A 13,712-nucleotide genomic window follows, 5' to 3' on the forward strand; every position below is an offset into this window, starting at 1 on the left:
TTTATCCTCACAGAGGTCGGGTTCGACATCTTCAGTACGCCCCTCTGCTTCTTCCGTTATCTTTACTCCCTCTGGTCTGTCTTGCTTCACAGCGGTTTCAAGGCAATGTTGGTTGTAAATTAGTTTACACCCTTCCCCTTCTACACGATTGATTAGTTACAAAGTTAAAACAGGGATAACATTGGGGTTAAGCTTATCTTGTAAAAACAGGACATTCCTATACAGTTTAGTAATATAATATAGTGGACGTCTCTTCTTGTTAGGGAGTTCTCAAGACTGCCACAATAAATTACAATCCAGCTTCAGGGGAGTTTTGCAGGTGGTGGTGGCATAATTAGCTTGTGCCATCTCTTACATACATTTGGTTAATACAAAGATAAACATTCACTTACATGGACACATTTTGATAGCATTGCAGTTTGTGTAAGTCAGGACTTTCTTACACTATGTACAACAGAAATGGATAATCCTAAGATTTGATCAGCAACAAATCTTCCTCAGTTATCCATTACAATTCCCCCCTTTTCTTTTATTCACACATCCTACTTTGCTGATCAAATCTTGACAATACTTCACACGCGGCTCAGTTTCTTCTTTTTAACTCTGTGCTTTTTCTTTACAACTCGATTAGGACCTACAGCCTGCAGCATTTTTGTTTCCTGTTTTTGGATAAATATTAGCCCACCCCTATCAGTTCCAGGCTCCCAAACCCTTATGCCCCAAGTTTTCCCAGTCAACCACCCGGGATCTTGATGCTGCAATATCAATATTTTTAAAGATTTACAGTTTCCATCTCCTAATTCTAGTGTTGCCCCACTACTATCATAGCTTGGCTGGGTGCACCCTTCAGGCCACCAAGTAACATTGAGATATTTGTCTGGAGACGCGACTGGCCATCTGGCGGTGGCTATGGTTTCGCAACCCCAATAGGCACAATAATGATGATTAGGGTGATTACAGTAACCTTTTCCCGGATTTGAGCTGGGACACCAATAGGTAGCCCTTACATTCACCCAGGGTTCACACCCTGTGCCCCCAGGAAATCCCACTGCAGCTCCTATTAGTTCGCAATTGGTTAAATTAAAAGAGGGTGCTCCCGCAGTAATATTCATTGGGAGGATCCTGGCTTCATTCCAACTGGAGATAGTCCAATTAAAGGGCTGATGTGGATACCCTAATATCCTGGATATTAAAAGACTTAGTAAGATAACAGCCTTCATTTCCCCACAGTTCAATACCTCTCTGCCTTCCTCGTCTACTCTTTTGCGGAGAGCAACGGGATTTCAGTATCTTCTCGGCAGCAGCAGGTAGTCTTCAGGGGAACCCAGCTGGTATCCTGTCAACAATTTAAATATTTCCACCTGTTTGGCTGTTGTGCCCGTTTCCAGACAAATTCTATGGCACACAGTCTTAGAACTTTATACCAGTCCGTTTCATATACTTCCCAAAGTTCAGGTATTGACAATTCCCATCCACAAAATAATTTACAGATCTCCACTGGATCATCTGGTTCCCGGATATACCTTAAGTCTTTACGACATTTCATGCAATAATTTTGCCTGTTAAATGAAACACAAGACCATTTTCTGTTACAATTTAAACGCTGGCATACAACCCAACATAAGTGCCCAGAGGTAGGGTGTTTTAGACAGGGTATTCCACGGGGACCTCCTATCCCGGATGACACATGTATTTCTGTTTCTGTTTCACAACAAAAGGGAAAAACCTGGGGAGTTCCAGTGAGTTTATATAGCCCAGACCCCCCCGTTTGGTCAGGGATCCTCTCTTCACTCCAGGGTGCAAAATATACTCTCCGCAGATTATTTCCGGGTGATAGTTGGAACCATTGATATAAACTATTTCTTACTTCTCTCCTAGAATGATTCATTTACCAACTTCACTCCGTCTGATTGTTACCCGGAGATCCCCTGGTTGCGTCGTTACTGTCCACTTTTCTGGAAAGATAGGTCCCTTAATTCGGCTGGCATGAGTCCATCCTTTTTCCGCTGTCCGTACAGCCGTATCTGTAGTAAGTAAAACAACAAAAGGTCCCTCCCAACAGGGTGTTAAGGAGGTTTCTTTCCAGGTCTTAATTAATACCTGGTCTCCAGGCTGGACTCGGTGCAAAGAGATGTCCAAGGGGGGTCTTTGTACTACCAAGCCCTTCCTTCTTAGTTCCTGTCTTCTTTTTGTGAGTTCCAAAATGTATTCTGTTAATATTTTATCTTCAACCTTTGGATGCTCTACTAATAACCCAAAATCATAAGGCATCCCATACAACATTTCAAAGGGGGATATACCAGTATCTGTTCTTGGTTGGGTCCTAATATAAAGCAAAGCCAACGGTAAACATTTAACCCAATTCATTTTTGTTTCCACCATAAGTTTAGTTAAGTGTTTCTTTATTTCCCCATTCATTCTCTCTACTCTTCCAGAACTTTGTGGGTGCCAGGGGGTATGATACTCCCACTTTGTACCGAACAATTCAGTTATTCCTTTAATCACTTTAGATGTAAAGTGTGGGCCTCGGTCTGAGTCTATTACTGCAATAGTTCCATATCTCGGGATAATTTCTTCCAACAGAATTTTAATAACTGTCTTGGCAGTAGCCCTTACCACTGGAAAGGCTTCTACAAAGTGTGTGAGGTGATCAACCAAGACTAATAAATACTGATATCGCCCGACCTTCGGCAATTCGGTAAAATCCACCTGTATTTTCTCAAAGGGTCTCTTAGCCAGTTCCCGACCCCCTTGAACCTTTTCCCTCAGTTGTCGTTTATTCACTCTGCGACACGTTAGACACCCTTCTAAAATTCTCTTGGCCAGATTGTAGATTCCAACACAGGCATAGTTCGTTTCGAATTGATCTACTAATGCCTGAACCCCCCAGTGTGTTTTATCATGCAACTTGTTTAATACTTTTCGAGCTAGTCCTTTTGGGAGAATCTCTCTGCCATCCGGTAGCAGCCACTTATCACCATTTCTTTTTGCTCCAATTTGTTTTAACTTATCCAATTCTTGGAGGGTGAATGTCTTATCTAATTTTAGCCGTTCAGGTTCTTCTCCCAATGTCTGAACTATTAACAATGTGGCCTGTTTCGCCTCTGCATCGGCTAGATTGTTCCCTCTTACTGTATGTGTTAGTCCCTTCTGATGTCCGTTTACATGGACTATAGCTATCCTTAGTGGACCTCGTAAGGCCTTTAAAATCTCCTGGATTAGTTTTTCATGGACTAATCCCTTTCCTTGGGTGTTGATTAAACCTCGCTCTTCCCAAATTTTTCCAAAAGTATGTACCACCCCAAAGGCATACTTTGAATCTGTGTAAATAGTTCCAATTTTATTTTCTAAGAGTTTTAATGCTCTTAACATGGCATATAGCTCGCACGCTTGTGCGGACCATGCTTTACTTAATGGTCCTGATTCTTTTACCTCAAAGGTATGCCCATCCACAATAGCATATCCTGATTTCCGTTTTCCTTCGACCACTCGTGAAGAGCCATCCACAAATAATTTTTCTCCTTCATCCAGTTCATATTCTTCTAAGTCTTCCCTTATCTTAGTCTGTAAATTTATTAGTTGGAGGCAGTCGTGGGTCAAATTTTCTTTAGGTTCTCCGTACAAAAATTGGGCGGGATTTTGAATAGCAGTGGTTTCCATTTCTAGCCTAGGGGAGTTGATTAAAATTCCCTCATATTTTAACAATCGACTGTCTGTAAGCCACTTATCAGCCCTTTGTTGTAATACTCCCCGAATGTTATGGGGGGTGTATACCTTTAGTTCACCTCCTAAGGTGACTTTTCCAACCTCTTCTACCAGTAATGCAGTGGCCACTATGGCCTGCAGGCAGGTGGGCCACCCGCGGCTTACAGGATCCAGTATTTTAGAATAATATCCTATAGGCTTTCTTTGTCCTGCCCACCCTTGGGTCAGAACCCCATAAGCAGTCCCATTATCTACATTGATAAAAAGTTGAAAGGGTTTTCGGATATCGGGTAAACTGAGGACAGGTGCTTCTATCAGATCTCTTTTTATATTCTCCCAGCGATTGTCATCCTCGATGGACCATTTTACTAATCCGTTTTTAGTTAATTTTTCATACAAGAATTTTACTTTACTACTGTAATTTTCTATCCACTGTCGACAATACCCTAATAATCCCAATAACTGTCTTATCTGTCTTTTATTAGTGGGCGCTGTTAGAGACAAAATTCCTTTCACTCTTTCAGGATCTAATTTCTTATGTCCCTTTGTGAGCCAATGCCCTAAGTATTTTACCTCTTCTTCAGTAAACTGTAATTTGGATTTAGCAACCTTTAATCCTTTGAGGCCTAAAACGTTCAATAGCTTGATGCTCTCATTTCTGACTTCTTCCTGAGTCTTTCCAGCAATTAGTAAATCATCCACATATTGTATTAGGATTTGTCCCTGACCTAATTCGTAAGATTCTAATAACTGTTCCAGAGCCTGTCCAAACAAATTTGGGGATTCTGTGAATCCCTGGGGCAAAACGGTCCACCGTAACTGTTGTTTCCTATGCGTCTTGGGATTCTCCCACTCGAAAGCAAAATAGTCTCTGCATTTTTCCTCTAATGGACAGGCCCAAAAAGCATCTTTTAAATCTATAACACTATACCATTTATAATCGGGACTTAACCGATTGAGTATAGTGTGAGGATTAGCCACCACAGGGAACCGGGTAACGGTTTGTTCATTTACAGCTCTCAGGTCCTGTACTAAGCGATAAGACCCATCTGATTTCTTTATGGGCAATATGGAAGTATTATGGGGAGACATACAGGGTTCCAGAAGCCCTTGGGCTAAAAGTCTCTCAATTACTGGCTGCAACCCTTCCCTCCCCTCTCTAGAGATGGGATACTGTTTTATCCTAATTGGCCGGTCTGGGTTTTTTATGGAAACCGTAATTGGTTTGATATTTAGCTTTCCCACCGACCCTGGGCTATACCAAATTTCTGGATTTATCTTGGCTTCATCTTCGGCGGTTAATAAACATAATTTTATTTTCAATTTCTCTTGGTCTACTTCTAAATTGATTCCTAATTCTACCATCAGGTCCCATCCCAAGAGGTTATATTCAGCTTCAGGGACCAATAAAAAGGTTCCCACCCCGTATTTGTTTGGGGCTTCTATTGTTACATTCCTTATCAGGGGTACTTTGAAAGGTTCCCCCTTTGCACCAATTATTTGGAGTGTATCTTTTGATTTAACACATCCAGATGGTAATCTTTGGACGGTTGATCTCTCGGCGCCTGAGTCCACAAGGAACTCGAACACCTCATGCTGAGGACCCAATTTCAATTTTATCAAGGGCTCTGTGTTTCTCTGGGTCCCCAGCAAATAGAGCCCCTGACCCCCCTAATCCTCCTTAAAAATCCTTTCATCCTGCGCCCTCTTCCGGCAGTTTCTCTGAGTGTGTCCCTTCTTATGACAATAAAAACATTCCATGCTTTGTGTATCAACCTTCTGTTTCCTCAGCTCCACTGGACCCCTTTGGGGACCTTCCCTTCCCCTGACTTGATTTTGCCCCTCTCTCACCGCTGCCATCAGAATTCTGGCCTGTTTCTTCTGATTTTCTTCTTCCCTCCTTACGTATACCTTTTGAGCTTCTCGGAGTAGCTCATCTAACCCTCTCCCCTGCCAGTCCTCTATTTTCTCTAACTTCTTTCTGATATCTGTCCACGATTTAGCCACAAACTGAGTTTTTAATAGAGTTCGACCCACTGGGTTATCAGGGTCTAACCCCGGAATACAACTGCAAACTTTTCCTTAATCTTTCTAGCCATTCAGTGGGGGTCTCATCTTTCTTTTGTTGCTCATTAAAGGCCTTATTAATGTTCTGCCCCCGGGGTACAGAGTCTCTAATCCCCTGAATTACCATATCCCGGAGGTCAACCATGTTATTTCTATGTGCAGGATCCTGGTTATCCCAGTTAGGCCGCTGCAGGGGCCATTTAATATCTCCATTGGGACCATTCAGATGCCTCTGATCCCAGTACCTCATGCCCGCCGTTCTAATCATTCCTCGTTCTTCGTTTGTAAACAAGATTTTTAAGATAGACTCCATCTCGTCCCAAGTATAAATGTTAGGCCCGAGGAATTGATCAAAACGCTCTGCTACCCCTAATGGGTCCTCTAACAGGTGTCCCATTTCTTTCTTAAACTCCCTCACATCCCCGGAGCTGAGAGGTACAGATACAAATCCAACTCCGGGTTGTGGTCCCCCCCATAGCTGTTTCCCTTAAGGGATACAATTGATTTTCCTCCCTCCTTTCTCTGGTTTGACTTCTAGTTATTCTTCGATTAGAAGGAGGAGTCTCTTCCTCAGGTTCTGAGGGGGCTGTTGGAGGGAGATTTTGCTCAGGACCTTGCGGTGGGGGGGGAGGGGGGACATAAGGTGGGGGGGACGCTGGAGGTTCGTTTACTTCCCACCTTTTCTTTTTATCATTTTTCTTTTCTTTTAATGGAAACAGATTAGCGGCCTGGGATGTGCCCAGGATCCACAAAAAGGCATATTCACTCTCCTCCTTATTAAATGGTCGTTTGTTGTTAATGTATATGTTTAATTGTTGGCATATCCAATCCTCTAAGGATCCATAAATTGGCCAATATAAATCTTTTCTTATCTGTTTTCCTCCCCATTTTTCCATACAATAATGGATCATTTTCTCCTTAGATTTTCCTTTCCGACACGGGGAATTATCCCAATATTGAATCATCAATCCTAGCGGGCTGTCTTGGGGTATATCAGGGAGCCCACCCCCGCCCCGTATCTCCTGCATGGAACCAGAAACCTTACTTTTCTTCTGGCCCATCTTCCGAGAGTGCCTTCTTTCACTCAAATTTCACTCGCTTCCCTCCGTTCGTGGCCCACGTCCTCGTGGACAATGGGAACCGCACTACTAGGAGGGCCACACTCACTTCGCCCGGTGGGCTACTAAGCCCAGTGGACGTCTCAGTCACTCACACCCCAGGTACCCAATCCCCGACCGAACGGAACCGCAATATACTCACTCACTCCCGAGTCTTCGTCCGGCTCTTCGTGCACAAAAATTACGGGGAACTGCAGTATCTCCTTTCTATTTCTTTTTGCTTTCCTACCTCAGTTCGGAAAATCCAGGTGAGCTAGGTCGGAATCTCCTCCAGGACCATCCGAAGATGGGGCGCCCTCCCAGAGTTGAATTCCGAGTCAGCTGTCTGGATCCGAGTCACGGCACCAAATTTGTTATAGTTTAAAATAAAAAAGGCTAAGTCCGAAATAGATTCACTAAATGTTTATTAAGGTAGGAAAGCAAAAACAGCGCTGGGCGGCCGGGGAGTCACAGCTCCACCAAAGGCTCGCAAATTCAAGCAAACTGAACATCTCTTTTTATCCTCACAGAGGTCGGGTTCGACATCTTCAGTACGCCCCTCTGCTTCTTCCGTTATCTTTACTCCCTCTGGTCTGTCTTGCTTCACAGCGGTTTCAAGGCAATGTTGGTTGTAAATTAGTTTACACCCTTCCCCTTCTACACGATTGATTAGTTACAAAGTTAAAACAGGGATAACATTGGGGTTAAGCTTATCTTGTAAAAACAGGACATTCCTATACAGTTTAGTAATATAATATAGTGGACGTCTCTTCTTGTTAGGGAGTTCTCAAGACTGCCACAATAAATTACAATCCAGCTTCAGGGGAGTTTTGCAGGTGGTGGTGGCATAATTAGCTTGTGCCATCTCTTACATACATTTGGTTAATACAAAGATAAACATTCACTTACATGGACACATTTTGATAGCATTGCAGTTTGTGTAAGTCAGGACTTTCTTACACTATGTACAACAGAAATGGATAATCCTAAGATTTGATCAGCAACAAATCTTCCTCAGTTATCCATTACAATTCCCCCCTTTTCTTTTATTCACACATCCTACTTTGCTGATCAAATCTTGACAATACTTCACACGCGGCTCAGTTTCTTCTTTTTAACTCTGTGCTTTTTCTTTACAACTCGATTAGGACCTACAGCCTGCAGCATTTTTGTTTCCTGTTTTTGGATAAATATTAGCCCACCCCTATCAGTTCCAGGCTCCCAAACCCTTATGCCCCAAGTTTTCCCAGTCAACCACCCGGGATCTTGATGCTGCAATATCAATATTTTTAAAGATTTACAGTTTCCATCTCCTAATTCTAGTGTTGCCCCACTACTATCATAGCTTGGCTGGGTGCACCCTTCAGGCCACCAAGTAACATTGAGATATTTGTCTGGAGACGCGACTGGCCATCTGGCGGTGGCTATGGTTTCGCAACCCCAATAGGCACAATAATGATGATTAGGGTGATTACAGTAACCTTTTCCCGGATTTGAGCTGGGACACCAATAGGTAGCCCTTACATTCACCCAGGGTTCACACCCTGTGCCCCCAGGAAATCCCACTGCAGCTCCTATTAGTTCGCAATTGGTTAAATTAAAAGAGGGTGCTCCCGCAGTAATATTCATTGGGAGGATCCTGGCTTCATTCCAACTGGAGATAGTCCAATTAAAGGGCTGATGTGGATACCCTAATATCCTGGATATTAAAAGACTTAGTAAGATAACAGCCTTCATTTCCCCACAGTTCAATACCTCTCTGCCTTCCTCGTCTACTCTTTTGCGGAGAGCAACGGGATTTCAGTATCTTCTCGGCAGCAGCAGGTAGTCTTCAGGGGAACCCAGCTGGTATCCTGTCAACAATTTAAATATTTCCACCTGTTTGGCTGTTGTGCCCGTTTCCAGACAAATTCTATGGCACACAGTCTTAGAACTTTATACCAGTCCGTTTCATATACTTCCCAAAGTTCAGGTATTGACAATTCCCATCCACAAAATAATTTACAGATCTCCACTGGATCATCTGGTTCCCGGATATACCTTAAGTCTTTACGACATTTCATGCAATAATTTTGCCTGTTAAATGAAACACAAGACCATTTTCTGTTACAATTTAAACGCTGGCATACAACCCAACATAAGTGCCCAGAGGTAGGGTGTTTTAGACAGGGTATTCCACGGGGACCTCCTATCCCGGATGACACATGTATTTCTGTTTCTGTTTCACAACAAAAGGGAAAAACCTGGGGAGTTCCAGTGAGTTTATATAGCCCAGACCCCCCCGTTTGGTCAGGGATCCTCTCTTCACTCCAGGGTGCAAAATATACTCTCCGCAGATTATTTCCGGGTGATAGTTGGAACCATTGATATAAACTATTTCTTACTTCTCTCCTAGAATGATTCATTTACCAACTTCACTCCGTCTGATTGTTACCCGGAGATCCCCTGGTTGCGTCGTTACTGTCCACTTTTCTGGAAAGATAGGTCCCTTAATTCGGCTGGCATGAGTCCATCCTTTTTCCGCTGTCCGTACAGCCGTATCTGTAGTAAGTAAAACAACAAAAGGTCCCTCCCAACAGGGTGTTAAGGAGGTTTCTTTCCAGGTCTTAATTAATACCTGGTCTCCAGGCTGGACTCGGTGCAAAGAGATGTCCAAGGGGGGTCTTTGTACTACCAAGCCCTTCCTTCTTAGTTCCTGTCTTCTTTTTGTGAGTTCCAAAATGTATTCTGTTAATATTTTATCTTCAACCTTTGGATGCTCTACTAATAACCCAAAATCATAAGGCATCCCATACAACATTTCAAAGGGGGATATACCAGTATCTGTTCTTGGTTGGGTCCTAATATAAAGCAAAGCCAACGGTAAACATTTAACCCAATTCATTTTTGTTTCCACCATAAGTTTAGTTAAGTGTTTCTTTATTTCCCCATTCATTCTCTCTACTCTTCCAGAACTTTGTGGGTGCCAGGGGGTATGATACTCCCACTTTGTACCGAACAATTCAGTTATTCCTTTAATCACTTTAGATGTAAAGTGTGGGCCTCGGTCTGAGTCTATTACTGCAATAGTTCCATATCTCGGGATAATTTCTTCCAACAGAATTTTAATAACTGTCTTGGCAGTAGCCCTTACCACTGGAAAGGCTTCTACAAAGTGTGTGAGGTGATCAACCAAGACTAATAAATACTGATATCGCCCGACCTTCGGCAATTCGGTAAAATCCACCTGTATTTTCTCAAAGGGTCTCTTAGCCAGTTCCCGACCCCCTTGAACCTTTTCCCTCAGTTGTCGTTTATTCACTCTGCGACACGTTAGACACCCTTCTAAAATTCTCTTGGCCAGATTGTAGATTCCAACACAGGCATAGTTCGTTTCGAATTGATCTACTAATGCCTGAACCCCCCAGTGTGTTTTATCATGCAACTTGTTTAATACTTTTCGAGCTAGTCCTTTTGGGAGAATCTCTCTGCCATCCGGTAGCAGCCACTTATCACCATTTCTTTTTGCTCCAATTTGTTTTAACTTATCCAATTCTTGGAGGGTGAATGTCTTATCTAATTTTAGCCGTTCAGGTTCTTCTCCCAATGTCTGAACTATTAACAATGTGGCCTGTTTCGCCTCTGCATCGGCTAGATTGTTCCCTCTTACTGTATGTGTTAGTCCCTTCTGATGTCCGTTTACATGGACTATAGCTATCCTTAGTGGACCTCGTAAGGCCTTTAAAATCTCCTGGATTAGTTTTTCATGGACTAATCCCTTTCCTTGGGTGTTGATTAAACCTCGCTCTTCCCAAATTTTTCCAAAAGTATGTACCACCCCAAAGGCATACTTTGAATCTGTGTAAATAGTTCCAATTTTATTTTCTAAGAGTTTTAATGCTCTTAACATGGCATATAGCTCGCACGCTTGTGCGGACCATGCTTTACTTAATGGTCCTGATTCTTTTACCTCAAAGGTATGCCCATCCACAATAGCATATCCTGATTTCCGTTTTCCTTCGACCACTCGTGAAGAGCCATCCACAAATAATTTTTCTCCTTCATCCAGTTCATATTCTTCTAAGTCTTCCCTTATCTTAGTCTGTAAATTTATTAGTTGGAGGCAGTCGTGGGTCAAATTTTCTTTAGGTTCTCCGTACAAAAATTGGGCGGGATTTTGAATAGCAGTGGTTTCCATTTCTAGCCTAGGGGAGTTGATTAAAATTCCCTCATATTTTAACAATCGACTGTCTGTAAGCCACTTATCAGCCCTTTGTTGTAATACTCCCCGAATGTTATGGGGGGTGTATACCTTTAGTTCACCTCCTAAGGTGACTTTTCCAACCTCTTCTACCAGTAATGCAGTGGCCACTATGGCCTGCAGGCAGGTGGGCCACCCGCGGCTTACAGGATCCAGTATTTTAGAATAATATCCTATAGGCTTTCTTTGTCCTGCCCACCCTTGGGTCAGAACCCCATAAGCAGTCCCATTATCTACATTGATAAAAAGTTGAAAGGGTTTTCGGATATCGGGTAAACTGAGGACAGGTGCTTCTATCAGATCTCTTTTTATATTCTCCCAGCGATTGTCATCCTCGATGGACCATTTTACTAATCCGTTTTTAGTTAATTTTTCATACAAGAATTTTACTTTACTACTGTAATTTTCTATCCACTGTCGACAATACCCTAATAATCCCAATAACTGTCTTATCTGTCTTTTATTAGTGGGCGCTGTTAGAGACAAAATTCCTTTTACTCTTTCAGGATCTAATTTCTTATGTCCCTTTGTGAGCCAATGCCCTAAGTATTTTACCTCTTCTTCAGTAAACTGTAATTTGGATTTAGCAACCTTTAATCCTTTGAGGCCTAAAACGTTCAATAGCTTGATGCTCTCATTTCTGACTTCTTCCTGAGTCTTTCCAGCAATTAGTAAATCATCCACATATTGTATTAGGATTTGTCCCTGACCTAATTCGTAAGATTCTAATAACTGTTCCAGAGCCTGTCCAAACAAATTTGGGGATTCTGTGAATCCCTGGGGCAAAACGGTCCACCGTAACTGTTGTTTCCTATGCGTCTTGGGATTCTCCCACTCGAAAGCAAAATAGTCTCTGCATTTTTCCTCTAATGGACAGGCCCAAAAAGCATCTTTTAAATCTATAACACTATACCATTTATAATCGGGACTTAACCGATTGAGTATAGTGTGAGGATTAGCCACCACAGGGAACCGGGTAACGGTTTGTTCATTTACAGCTCTCAGGTCCTGTACTAAGCGATAAGACCCATCTGATTTCTTTATGGGCAATATGGAAGTATTATGGGGAGACATACAGGGTTCCAGAAGCCCTTGGGCTAAAAGTCTCTCAATTACTGGCTGCAACCCTTCCCTCCCCTCTCTAGAGATGGGATACTGTTTTATCCTAATTGGCCGGTCTGGGTTTTTTATGGAAACCGTAATTGGTTTGATATTTAGCTTTCCCACCGACCCTGGGCTATACCAAATTTCTGGATTTATCTTGGCTTCATCTTCGGCGGTTAATAAACATAATTTTATTTTCAATTTCTCTTGGTCTACTTCTAAATTGATTCCTAATTCTACCATCAGGTCCCATCCCAAGAGGTTATATTCAGCTTCAGGGACCAATAAAAAGGTTCCCACCCCGTATTTGTTTGGGGCTTCTATTGTTACATTCCTTATCAGGGGTACTTTGAAAGGTTCCCCCTTTGCACCAATTATTTGGAGTGTATCTTTTGATTTAACACATCCAGATGGTAATCTTTGGACGGTTGATCTCTCGGCGCCTGAGTCCACAAGGAACTCGAACACCTCATGCTGAGGACCCAATTTCAATTTTATCAAGGGCTCTGTGTTTCTCTGGGTCCCCAGCAAATAGAGCCCCTGACCCCCCTAATCCTCCTTAAAAATCCTTTCATCCTGCGCCCTCTTCCGGCAGTTTCTCTGAGTGTGTCCCTTCTTATGACAATAAAAACATTCCATGCTTTGTGTATCAACCTTCTGTTTCCTCAGCTCCACTGGACCCCTTTGGGGACCTTCCCTTCCCCTGACTTGATTTTGCCCCTCTCTCACCGCTGCCATCAGAATTCTGGCCTGTTTCTTCTGATTTTCTTCTTCCCTCCTTACGTATACCTTTTGAGCTTCTCGGAGTAGCTCATCTAACCCTCTCCCCTGCCAGTCCTCTATTTTCTCTAACTTCTTTCTGATATCTGTCCACGATTTAGCCACAAACTGAGTTTTTAATAGAGTTCGACCCACTGGGTTATCAGGGTCTAACCCCGGAATACAACTGCAAACTTTTCCTTAATCTTTCTAGCCATTCAGTGGGGGTCTCATCTTTCTTTTGTTGCTCATTAAAGGCCTTATTAATGTTCTGCCCCCGGGGTACAGAGTCTCTAATCCCCTGAATTACCATATCCCGGAGGTCAACCATGTTATTTCTATGTGCAGGATCCTGGTTATCCCAGTTAGGCCGCTGCAGGGGCCATTTAATATCTCCATTGGGACCATTCAGATGCCTCTGATCCCAGTACCTCATGCCCGCCGTTCTAATCATTCCTCGTTCTTCGTTTGTAAACAAGATTTTTAAGATAGACTCCATCTCGTCCCAAGTATAAATGTTAGGCCCGAGGAATTGATCAAAACGCTCTGCTACCCCTAATGGGTCCTCTAACAGGTGTCCCATTTCTTTCTTAAACTCCCTCACATCCCCGGAGCTGAGAGGTACAGATACAAATCCAACTCCGGGTTGTGGTCCCCCCCATAGCTGTTTCCCTTAAGGGATACAATTGATTTTCCTCCCTCCTTTCTCTGGTTTGACTTCTAGTTATTCTTCGATTAGA

The sequence above is a fragment of the Numenius arquata genome, chromosome 28 (assembly GCF_964106895.1).
Source record: "Numenius arquata chromosome 28, bNumArq3.hap1.1, whole genome shotgun sequence".
Lineage (NCBI taxonomy): Eukaryota > Metazoa > Chordata > Aves > Charadriiformes > Scolopacidae > Numenius > Numenius arquata.